At 41.9% G+C, this 11,459-nt stretch overlaps 1 protein-coding gene and 1 pseudogene across 1 annotated transcript in view; one reads left to right on the top strand and one right to left on the bottom strand.

Moving 5' to 3' along the window:
* The window catches only part of LOC138024323 (tetratricopeptide repeat protein 28-like), a 126,394-nt gene that overhangs the window by 75,533 nt on the left and 39,402 nt on the right, over nucleotides 1-11,459 (top strand). The window lies entirely within an intron of this gene.
* LOC138023151 (uncharacterized) lies at nucleotides 2,737-10,961 on the bottom strand (annotated as a pseudogene).

Here is an 11,459-nt window from a genome sequence, read left to right as displayed (position 1 = left end):
AGAAAGTTTAGGCCTATGTGTTTGTTGCCTTTAGCAAGGCGCATGCGTACACTTTGTATTGCGCGACTCCAGTGCTTACCATATGAGAGATAAAATGACTTTTGCCTTGAATATTTAGGCGGTCGAAATGTTATGTTAAATTGTAATGACAAGGGAGGTCTGGAGCTGTAAGTAGGCGTGGGATTTGTCACATATGGTTTAGGGGCCGACATATCTCTCCCTCAATGCCGTACCGGGAGGCAAGGTCGGTAGCAGAAAGCAGCGAAGGGCCAACTGCGTCCAAAAGCGATCGCACGGGCCGAAATCCCGGGATGACTCGTTTGGTACGACGCTCCAGCGCCACGTCTGCAGATACTGCTCTTTTCTCTCTTGTTTAAACATTCCGTCAGCGCATGCGCATTCAAAAAAACATGCTGTTTCTATTTTTATTTTTTAGAAGGAATTGACATTTCAGTTGATTGTACAGGCATAAACGTAGATGTAAGAACCTTGCGTGTCTGGTGTTCTGGAGACAGAGGTGAGAGATGGTTTCGTGCAGACTGGGACGCCTAAAATCGGCTTTGCTGTAAACATGGTGTTTCACGAGTGAAGTTGTCTCTCTGACCTTTCTGTGCACGAATTCCAGGACCTACCGATACAATTTGGGCAAGTTTTGAAAGGTAAAACCTTCAATCGATGCTGTATTTTGATGGTAGGACTGGGTGGCCCGACACTTAAAAAAAAAACTATGAAATGACATGCGGGGGTCTTCCCTTGTGATGGAATGGCAGAATTACCCAGAATTCTTTTGGGCATGAACGAGGCAACTTGAGAAGCACGAGACTGGCCCTCATCAAATGGCTGAAGCGCGACCGGAGGACGGTATAATGTAAATAAGAGAGTACTAACTAAAGATTTACATTTGCAGATTACTTAAGGCAAACTCTAATAAAGTATATGGTCTATGCAATACGTGCATTCAAAATTTCTTCATTGTGATATTCATAGTATAAAAGTCTGTTTTTGAAGGATTTTCCTGCTACTGCAAATGAAAAACAACCAAGTTTCCTCTCCGATCTTCTTCTCATGATGTTCGCGGAAATTACATTCAGTCCCTCAATAAACGTAGAACAACCAGTTATGGTCTTATTTCTCTTTCTTACTTCAGTATCAGCCAAGTTATTGAATGCGCTTCCTTCTTTTATCCGTACTGACCGAGTTAACAGGTCTTAAAATGAGAATCCTGCATGGCCGCATTTTTCATAACTAATTTCTTTAAAAAATGCCGTTTCTTAAGTATTTCATATCTCATAATTATTTATCCGTATGGGCCTTTGTATTTTAGCCGTAATTGTAATGTCCGGGAGATATTAACTCTTGTATTACTCTGAAATTCGAGATGAAAGAAAGTTTAGGCCTATGTGTATGTTGCCTTTAGCAAGGCGCATGCGTACACTTTGTATTGCGCGACTCCAGTGCTTACCATATGAGAGATAAAATGACTTTTGCCTTGAATATTTAGGCGGTCGAAATGTTATGTTAAATTGTAATGACAAGGGAGGTCTGGAGCTGTGAGTAGGCGTGGGATTTGTCACATATGGTTTAGGGGCCGACATATCTCTCCCTCAATGCCGTACCGGGAGGCAAGGTCGGTAGCAGAAAGCAGCGAAGGGCCAACTGCGTCCAAAAGCGATCGCACGGGCCGAAATCCCGGGATGACTCGTTTGGTACGACGCTCCAGCGCCACGTCTGGAGGTACTGCTCTTTTCTCTCTTGTTTAAACATTCCGTCAGCGCATGCGCAACCAAAAAAACATGCTGTTTTTATTTTTATTTTTTAGAAGGAATTGACATTTCAGTTGATTGTACAGGCATAAACGTAGATGTAAGAACCTTGCGTGTCTGGTGTTCTGGAGACAGAGGTGAGAGATGGTTTCGTGCAGACTGGGACGCCTAAAATCGGCTTTGCTGTAAACATGGCGTTTCACGAGTGAAGTTGTCTCTCTGGCCTTTCTGTGGACGAATTCCATGACCTACCGATACAATTTGGGCAAGTTTTGAAAGTTAAAAACTTCAATCGATGCTGTATTTTGATGGTAGGACTGGGTGGCCCAACACTTAAAAAAAAAAACTATGAAATGACATGCGGGGGTCTTCCCTTGTGATGGAATGGCAGAATTACCCAGAATTCTTTTGGGCATGAACGAGGCAACTTGAGAAGCACGAGACTGGCCCTCATCAAATGGCTGAAGCGCGACCGGAGGACGGTATAATGTAAATAAGAGAGTACTAACTAAAGATTTACATTTGCAGATTACTTAAGGCAAACTCTAATAAAGTATATGGTCTCTATGCAATACGTGCATTCAAAATTTCTTCATCGTGATATTCATAGTATAAAAGTCTGTTTTTGAAGGATTTTCCTGCTACTGCAAATGAAAAACAACCAAGTTTCCTCTCCGATCTTCTTCTCATGATGTTCGCGGAAATTACATTCAGTCCCTCAATAAACGTAGAACAACCAGTTATGGTCTTATTTCTCTTTCTTACTTCAGTATCAGCCAAGTTCTGCACTATACTAGGCATATTACGACCAAATAGCACAAGGCACAACAGAATACATGGAGCAAACTGGATACGGTCTGCGTGGGTACGAACGACCATTCTCCAAACTTTATTAGGAGTAAATATATTGACAATGTAATTCGCAAGACACGAAGGATAGGAGCCAAGGCTCACATTGCTCCCTAAAGTAATCATAAAGTAACGTAAACTGAATAAACACGAAAAAGCATGCATGGAATACGGCAAATAAATGACGAATGAGCACGGAGGCCAGAAAAAACCTTCAAAAACCCCAACACGAGGAAAAAACTGGAAATCTGGATAGGAACCAAGGCTCATTCGCCAGCCTTTCCTACGAGGCCTCACAACAAAATACAATGCCTATCCGACGCAAGGCAAACAATGCAAAATCAAACGAATCTACAAGCCCATTATTTTGGTCACATTTAACAAGTCTTCAGCTACATGCTTGTCGTATCGCTTCTTCGTTTTAGGACATTTCCAACCAGCATGCTTGTCTAAAAGTGTCCCATTGATAGCTCTACAGGCAGGATGTGAAGCTGCCCCTGATTTGATACTATGCGTCCCGAAAATGGAAATATCGTCAACAAAAGGATCAACAAGCTTCTTAAATTCCAGCAAGATCGTAGAATAAGAAATACCGATGCTTCCATGAAAACGCTCGCCTGACTTAGACTTAACAATACGCCTAATCAAAGGAAAATGAGGATTCTTAGGGTCTGGTAAAAAACTAACCAACCTCTCAGTGACTGCTACAGGACAAGTTAAATTTCCCGATCTAGCTATGACCGAGGTATGACCCTCTCTAATCTGATCATTCTTTCGTTTCGGCACAAAAATAGACATTCGATCCGTAAATAAAGTAATATCTCCGAGTTTCATGGATAATAACTCGTCAATCCGGAAAAAACCGGCGAAACCAACCAGTAATATAAATAAAAAGCGAATATGGGCCAAAGACTCGCTAGAGCTATAATGCTCGGTAATAACTTGCAACAAGTCAATGGGAAGCGGTTCTTTCGGTTTGATTGGACTACCCAGCTTCCTTCTGGCACCTTCAAGCGACGATTGAACCAAAGGGTGGTCAGTAGGACAGCATTCAATGCCCGCCAGCTTGTGAGCCCAACGTATACTGTAGAACAGACCTTCGATTGACGAGATTCCCGTTCCTTTCCGGAGGGCCGCATGGCACAGCTCCGTGATAAACAGGGAGATGTGAAGAGGCTTGGCTGGGATGACTGGAACGCCTATCTTGGAGGATGCCCACCTTCACCATCTGGACCAGCCGTTATTGTATTTACAGAGGGTGGAAGTCGCCTTGGATTCTAACTGAAGATCGAGAAGATCCGGTACCAAAGACTGAAGAGAGGGATCTGTAAGGGACGGTACTTCTCGCCATGAGCCGACCTGCAAAACATCTGAAGCACAGAAAACGCAGTCAACGCAACAAGACCATGTCTGGCAATGGTATAATTATAGTTTTTCTGTAATATTAATGCCTAAGAATTAGAATTAGGGGGACAAATATAACTCGTAAACTCCAAAATGACGAAAGGGATGAGAACGAATAAAGCGGCCAAAAAGCCGAAACACGAATAAATTCTGGTATGGGAGCATTCATGCAAAAATGCAAAGGAACTCAAAAATGGAGCCATCACTCGGGCTGTAACTAGGCAAGCGTGCATAAAAAACTCCCAAAACGAGACGAAAGGTATGAAAAATAGAGCAATCCACCGACCAAAATGGTGACAAGACCATAAATAAGGAAAACGTGCGCTAAAAAGGCACCAAACATGACTCAGGCACAATACGCCATGTCTCCTAAATGGAGCAATCAATCAATTTACACACCCAAATGGTGAAAAGGCCAAAAATAGGCAAAAGTGCACAAAAAGGCACCATACATAAAAATCATAAGTCGAATGCTCCTAAACGGAACAAAAACTCAAACTACACACCTAAATGGTGACAAGCCATAAATAGGCTATACAAATTGAAGACGCAAGGCCAACATCCTGAACGAAGGATATGAACTGAATGCGGAATCCTTGGACTTGTAAATTTCCATTTGTCCCGGACCCTCAATGAGCAGATTGTCAATCCGAGGGAGAACAAAAACATCTTTAACAAAGCTCTTAAATCTAGAAGGAGTGGAATGCAAAAAAGGCCAGAAGGACGCTGATGGCCATTCAGGTATAACCAGGGTCCCAAACCCGTTACAAGCTTCAAGCTTTCTGACAGAGCGCACTATCAAAGGGACTGGAGGGCAAATCCAATTGATCTCACAACTCCAATCTTGGGCAAACGCGTCTACTCCGCAACTGCCAGGCGAAGCAAATTTGGAGTTAAACCTGGGAAGTTGGGCATTATAGTAAGAAGCAAACCGGTCGACGGTATGAGGGCCCCACTTAACATCGATATCTTGAAAAACTGCTGGATTCAAAGACCAATCTTCCTTGTCGACAAACCTGCTCAGAAGGTCGGCTCTCTCATTAACAGAACGAGGAATCTACTGCACGTCGAGAACAATGCGCTTGGCTAAGCAAAGCTGAAAAATGTCGATTGCTAACGCTTGAAGATGTGGTTTGCGACTGCCAACTAAAACAATTCTGGCGGCATTATCATTGTCCGTAAAGACTTTCACTTTCGTGCTCTTCAACTCCTTGGCATAGGATGCTAACACGTAGTATATTGCCTTAAGCTCCCGATACGTAGAACTTTGGCCCTTGTCATCCGCAAGCCACATGCCGCTGACAGAAGAAACGCTAAGATTGGAAGAAAACCCCCCGAATGCGACATCACTTGCATCGGTAAATATCACGACGGACGAAGTAGGAGGTGGCCTAATCGAATAGCCATTGAAACAGTCAATGTTCAAATACCAAAACTTCAATTCTACCATCAAACTAGATGAAATAGGCAATATAGAATCCCAAGCTGATCTGGAATCAATGGCAGCGTACATTTGCCTAGTGAGTAATCGAGCAATCGGCCCAACCGCAAGGTAGATAGAATTTACCGATCCCGCAATCTTGGCTAAATTCCGGAACGTTACGAAGCCGTCTTGAATAGCAGAGTCTAATATTGCTTTGAGCTTCGCTACTTTCTTTTCTGGAACTCGGAACTGCATTAAAATCGTGTTAATTACGAAACCTAGCCACTCGCCAATTTGTCTGGGCGACCAGCACGACTTATCTTCATTAACGACAAATCCACAAGAACCGAGATCTTTACGCTGAATAATACTCGCTGCTTGAGCGGTACAATTATCGGGGAGACTACCTAAACCATCGTCTAGGTAGACAAAACTGACGTGACCCATCGAACGCCAACGCCTTACAAGAGGCCGCAGCAATTTCGTGAAGCAAAAACAAGCACTGCTAAGCCCAAAAGGAAGCACTTGAAAAGTAAAATATCTGAGAACACCATTGAAATTCCAAGCAAAACCCAAATAGTTTTGATGGTCCGGATGAATCCTGACATGATGGTAGCCCGACTTGAGGTCCCAGGTAAAAAACCAGTCACCCTCATCCAAAACCTCAGACAGAGATCGCAAATCTTCATACTTGAATTTGGGCAAAACTAGACATTGATTAATATGCCTCAAATCTATCACCAAACGAAGCTTTTTGCCTTCGACAACAGAGAGTGGGTTCACGCAAAAAGGCGAGGCGCTGTGCTCCTGAATACAGCAGTTAGCTAGTAACTCCAATATAGCTCGCTGCACAAAATGCGGGCGATCGAGCGAAGATTTGTTGTTTACAAGAAAACAAGGCGACGGGTATTGACCAAAAGGTAATCTATAACCTTCCTGAATGATACTTAAAACAAAGTCCGGGGCCTGCAAACACGTTTCCCAGAAATATGCTGATTTCTCCAGTCTCCCCGATACACTCGAACAGGTGGTCTCCGCAACAAATTCGCCTGCCGCACGCTTATTAAACGAAGGAAATAAATTGGAATCCTCATCAACCACGTCAGCTAGTCAATCACGCCCGCCTCTATCCACGTTTCGTCTACAGGAGGCGCTAAGGTGCTCAAACTCCCCGCACTGTAAATTTTATCGTACAAAATAAATAAATAAATAAAATATAATAATAATAATAATAACGAATAAATAACAATAATAAAAGTAAAAATAAATATAAACAAAATTAAAATACATTTCCACTCCAAAAGCGGCTGAGAGCATGAAAAAATTAGTCTACTGGACAGAAGTCGTTCGCAGTACTGACCGAAGTGAAACGAATCGAATATGCTAACGGATATATACTAAATGCAAATGACTTGCAAGTAACTTGACCATGCAAGGGACAATAAATAACATTCCAATCGTAACGTGCAGAAAGCAATTATTTGCTTTACTGCGTACCGCAAATAATTTCCCATTATTGAATGCGCTTCCTTCTTTTATCCGTACTGACCGAGTTAACAGGTCTTAAAATGAGAATCCTGCATGGCCGCATTTTTCATAACTGCTTTTTTTAAAAAATGACCGTTTCTTAAGTATTTCATATCTCATAATTATTTATCCGTATGGGCCTATGTATTTTAGCCGTAAATGTAATGTCCGGGAGATATTAACTCTTGTATTACTCTGAAATTCGAGATGAAAGAAAGTTTAGGCCTATGTGTTTGTTGCCTTTAGCAAGGCGCATGCGTACACTTTGTATTGCGCGACTCCAGTGCTTACCATATGAGAGATAAAATGACTTTTGGCTTGAATATTTAGGCGGTCGAAAGGTTATGTTAAATTGTAATGACAAGGAAGGTCTGGAGCTGCGAGTAGGCGTGGGATTTGTCACATATGGTTTAGGGGCCGACATATCTCTCCCTCAATGCCGTACCGGGAGGCAAGGTCGGTAGCAGAAAGCAGCGAAGGGCCAACTGCGTCCAAAAGCGATCGCACGGGCCGAAATCCCGGGATGACTCGTTTGGTACGACGCTCCAGCGCCACGTCTGGAGGTACTGCTCTTTTCTTTCTTGTTTAAACATTCCGTCAGCGCATGCGCAACCAAAAAAAGATGCTATTTTTATTTTTATTTTTTAGAAGGAATTGACATTTCAGTTGATTGTACAGGCGTAAAGGTAGATGTAAGAACTTTGCGTGTCTGGTGTTCTGGAGACAGAGGTGAGAGATGGTTTCGTGCAGACTGGGACGCCTAAAATCGGCTTTGCTGTAAACATGGCGTTTCACGAGTGAAGTTGTCTCTCTGGCCTTTCTGTGCACGAATTCCAGGACCTACCGATACAATTTGGGCAAGTTTTGAAAGCTGAAAACTTCAATTAATGCTGTATTTTGATGGTAGGACTGGGTGGCCCGACACTTTAAAAAAAACTATGAAATGACATGCGGGGGTCTTCCCTTGTGATGGAATGGCAGAATTACCCAGAATTCTTTTGGGCATGAACGAGGCAACTTGAGAAGCACGAGACTGGCCCTCATCAAATGGCTGAAGCGCGACCGGAGGAAAAAGGGAGAAGAACATTTCTGTCCAGTTACCAACGAGTAGACCTGTTGTGCGCTGTTAATGCAGATGTTTTCGCGACAAAGTAGTGCTTTTTTTGCTGTTCTTCTTGTGGCCAAAACTGGCCTTTCGTCAGTCGTTCTGGTCGAAAGAACGGTATAATGTAATGGCGAGACTGTGAGAAACTTAGCAGTGCGAATTGCGGAGCATTCAAATCCTGTTCACCTCTCTGAATATGCAAAACACCTGCGGGAAAACCCATCACTTTCTTTCACTTGGTGTGTTCTCTCCTCAGCGCAAACATTCCACAAGCGCAGGATCGTCGAGGAACAACAGCAACTGCGCCCCAGTTTGAAGGAACAAGTTATTTCCTATGTGTCGAAACTTATCCCATCGGGAATTAGAGAGGATATATATGTACATGCGGCCGGTCATCATTTTTTAACCCTGATGATTGCAAACAGCCTAAAACGTTTAGTTCAAACATTTTAAATTTTAACCATTTGATAACCTTTTTAGCCTTGTATTTAGAATATATTTTACTAAGCGAACATTATGGACATCATAAAACTCCTTAGGTTCTACAACATCAAATGATCGTTTTCGGGAGTTCTAAAATCTCGAAAGTTCTAGGATATCAAATGATCCCTTTCGGAGGTCTTAAATCTCTATATGTTCTACATTATCCTCGGTCCATGTTGTGAGTCTAAAATTTCTAAAGCTCCAAAAAAGGTAAGTCTTTTTGAGTGTTCTAAAATTTCTAAAATTTTCTAGTTCTATAATATCAAACAAACCGTCTGGGGGTTCTAAAATCTCTAAAAATTCTAAAGTTCTACAATATCCATGGTCCATGTTGTGAGTGAAAATTTTGTAAAAGCTCACAAATAGGTAAAGTCCTTTTGGGTGTTCTCAAATCTCTAAGATTTCTTACAGTAAGTTCAAGGATATCAAACAAATCCCTATGGAGATGCAAAAATTGCTAAAAGTTCTAAAGTTCTAGGGTTAGGGTTAACCATAAGAGTGCTGTTTAGACGTTCTAGAACTCACTTAGAGACTCTAGCTATTCTGACTAGAACTCTAGACATTCTATAGCCCACTGAGGGCAACATATAACATGTCGGACTCTAGCACTTAGGTCTCTAGAACTTAAAACTTTAGAACTTTGCACTTTGCATTTTGCATTTTATCTAGAATGCTATTGAACTTTATCTTGTCAGACGTTTTTAATTTGTATTTAATTCAACACTATATAGAACTCTTCTAACTGGAGCAGTTCTAGAATTCTCTAGAAGGTAAGACCTAGAGCGAATGAAGGAGCTTCATAAGTTTTTGACAGACTTTAGATCAAAGATAAGAGTGATTAGGAGTTCTATCATCACAAGCTAGAATTTAGCTGGTTCTAAATTTCAGCAGCCAAACTCTACTATGCCCGTTTCCGGCCACCTAGAAACACATTATAACTCGCACGTATTTGCTGCCGGAATGAAATATGTGCCACGCAAATACCATCCACCCCTCAGTAATTATTTTGCTTGGAAGAACCTATGTACGGTCACTAGGCCATTTTTAGATAGCGAAGGGACTGACCAGTCGGTTTTACTCAACTGAAAGTCGAGCGGTCTCGAGGAAATGTTCTATATCTCGATGGCCGGAAACTGGACTAGCTGGCCGGAAACTGGGCAACTTATAATTACTAGCTTTGCCAAAAATGTGATAATTTCTATAATACTGGAGGAAGGCGGTCAACCTTTGAACATTATAAAGGTAGGTAAATGAACTTTATTTGATACAAAACTAATAAATTTTTGGTGCATGTTCATGAAGTTAAACCGATTACAAACTATAAATGCCGGAAAATGGGCAACATGCATGCACTGTAATCCACTTTATTACACAGAACATAAGAATTGTATTCCATAAAGCTCATTTGTACAAATCTATACGCTTTATTTTCACATGTGAAAAAAGCCCATACAGCCATTCAGAATGGCGTACAGCTCTTTCACGTGTGGAAGTATAACCAATCAACGATAGCCGATCACTCATTCATCTCGTGCAAATCGTACTTAGTTATCAATTTAAATTAAGTTTGCATTTGCTTCTATTGTTAGTGAGTTTTTGTTTCTACTTTGCGTTCAGAAAACTATTTAAATGGAAATTTTCGTCTTATGTGTAATAAACAGCTAACGACATACAAAGTGCTTTGTACGGAGTTGTATTCACTCGTTGTTTGTGTCAAAAACTCCGTACGCCGCAGTTTCTATGAAGTGCGGTATGTAAGTCCATATGCCATTTAAGCCTCCGGCTTTGGCTGCTCTCATGGATTTCTCAGAGTCTGATATGTAACAATAAAGGAATAAACAATAAACAATATGACGTAAACCATCCGTACGATTTCAATTTACACTCGCGTGGGCGAGTGGCAGAGCTCTAACTTCCAACCATGCAAACCCGACTCTCTGTAATGCATCCTTCACACCACTTACACAGTTTGCGATTAACCAAAGCTCCTTCAATGAAATGCATCAGCGAGTCAAACGGAACACGCTACGCCAAAGTAAATAACTACCAAATCTTGATCACCAGTATTGTGAACTGAATGCCAGAACCTTGGCGCCACTGTAATACAGCATCCCTTCTCTAAAGCCAGTTCGTGGTCTTCACCGCACGGCTCCTCATTCTGCCCGACGATAAGCTTTCCTTGGCCATTCAAACAAAAGAAGGTCTCGTACTTCGATGCGTGGAGATGCCTTTCCACAGATGATCCCGAAGGTATCACAGCTTGAGAAAATCCCGTCACATTAGGTACCAGCGATGAATCGTAGAGCACCCTCTTCCTTATAGGCGAGTCGGTGGGACCGTGTGATAAAGTCACCTCTGGCTGTTCCTCAAGTTTGCTGCTGTAGAATCCTTGAGTGAAGGTCGCCATGTTAAACCATAGGCAGCCCAAGTTCGCGTCACTAGAGAGCGTGTAATAATTATTTACTAGTGGGAAGATGACCTTTGAGTGCAAGCGGTATTGGGTTACAGGCAGCCGTTGAGAATTTAAACGCGTTATAAGACTTTGTATGGGAAATAAAATACCGTCGATTATAAAGCCTAACAAAACGCTTAACATAACGTTCATTCAATAAAATGACTAAAACTGACTCACCTCCGGTGCATTCTTGTGCGTTTTGGTGCTTATTTTACCGTTTCGGGTATTCCGTGAAATCACTGTCGTGAGACGAAGTTCGTGAAATCACTATCCTAGGACAGTGATTTCACGGAATACCCGAAACGGTAAAATAAGCACCAAAACGCACAAGAGTACACCAGAGGGGAGTTTTATTCATTTTATTGAATGAACGTTAAATTGAGCGGTTTTTTAGGCCTTATAATCGACGGTATTTTATTTCCCATACAAAGTCTTATAACGCGTTTAAAT

Source organism: Montipora capricornis, chromosome 11 (genome assembly GCF_036669925.1).
Source record: "Montipora capricornis isolate CH-2021 chromosome 11, ASM3666992v2, whole genome shotgun sequence".
NCBI lineage: Eukaryota > Metazoa > Cnidaria > Anthozoa > Scleractinia > Acroporidae > Montipora > Montipora capricornis.
Note: the sequence above shows the minus strand (reverse complement) of the source record. Positions and strands in the feature narration are given on the sequence as shown.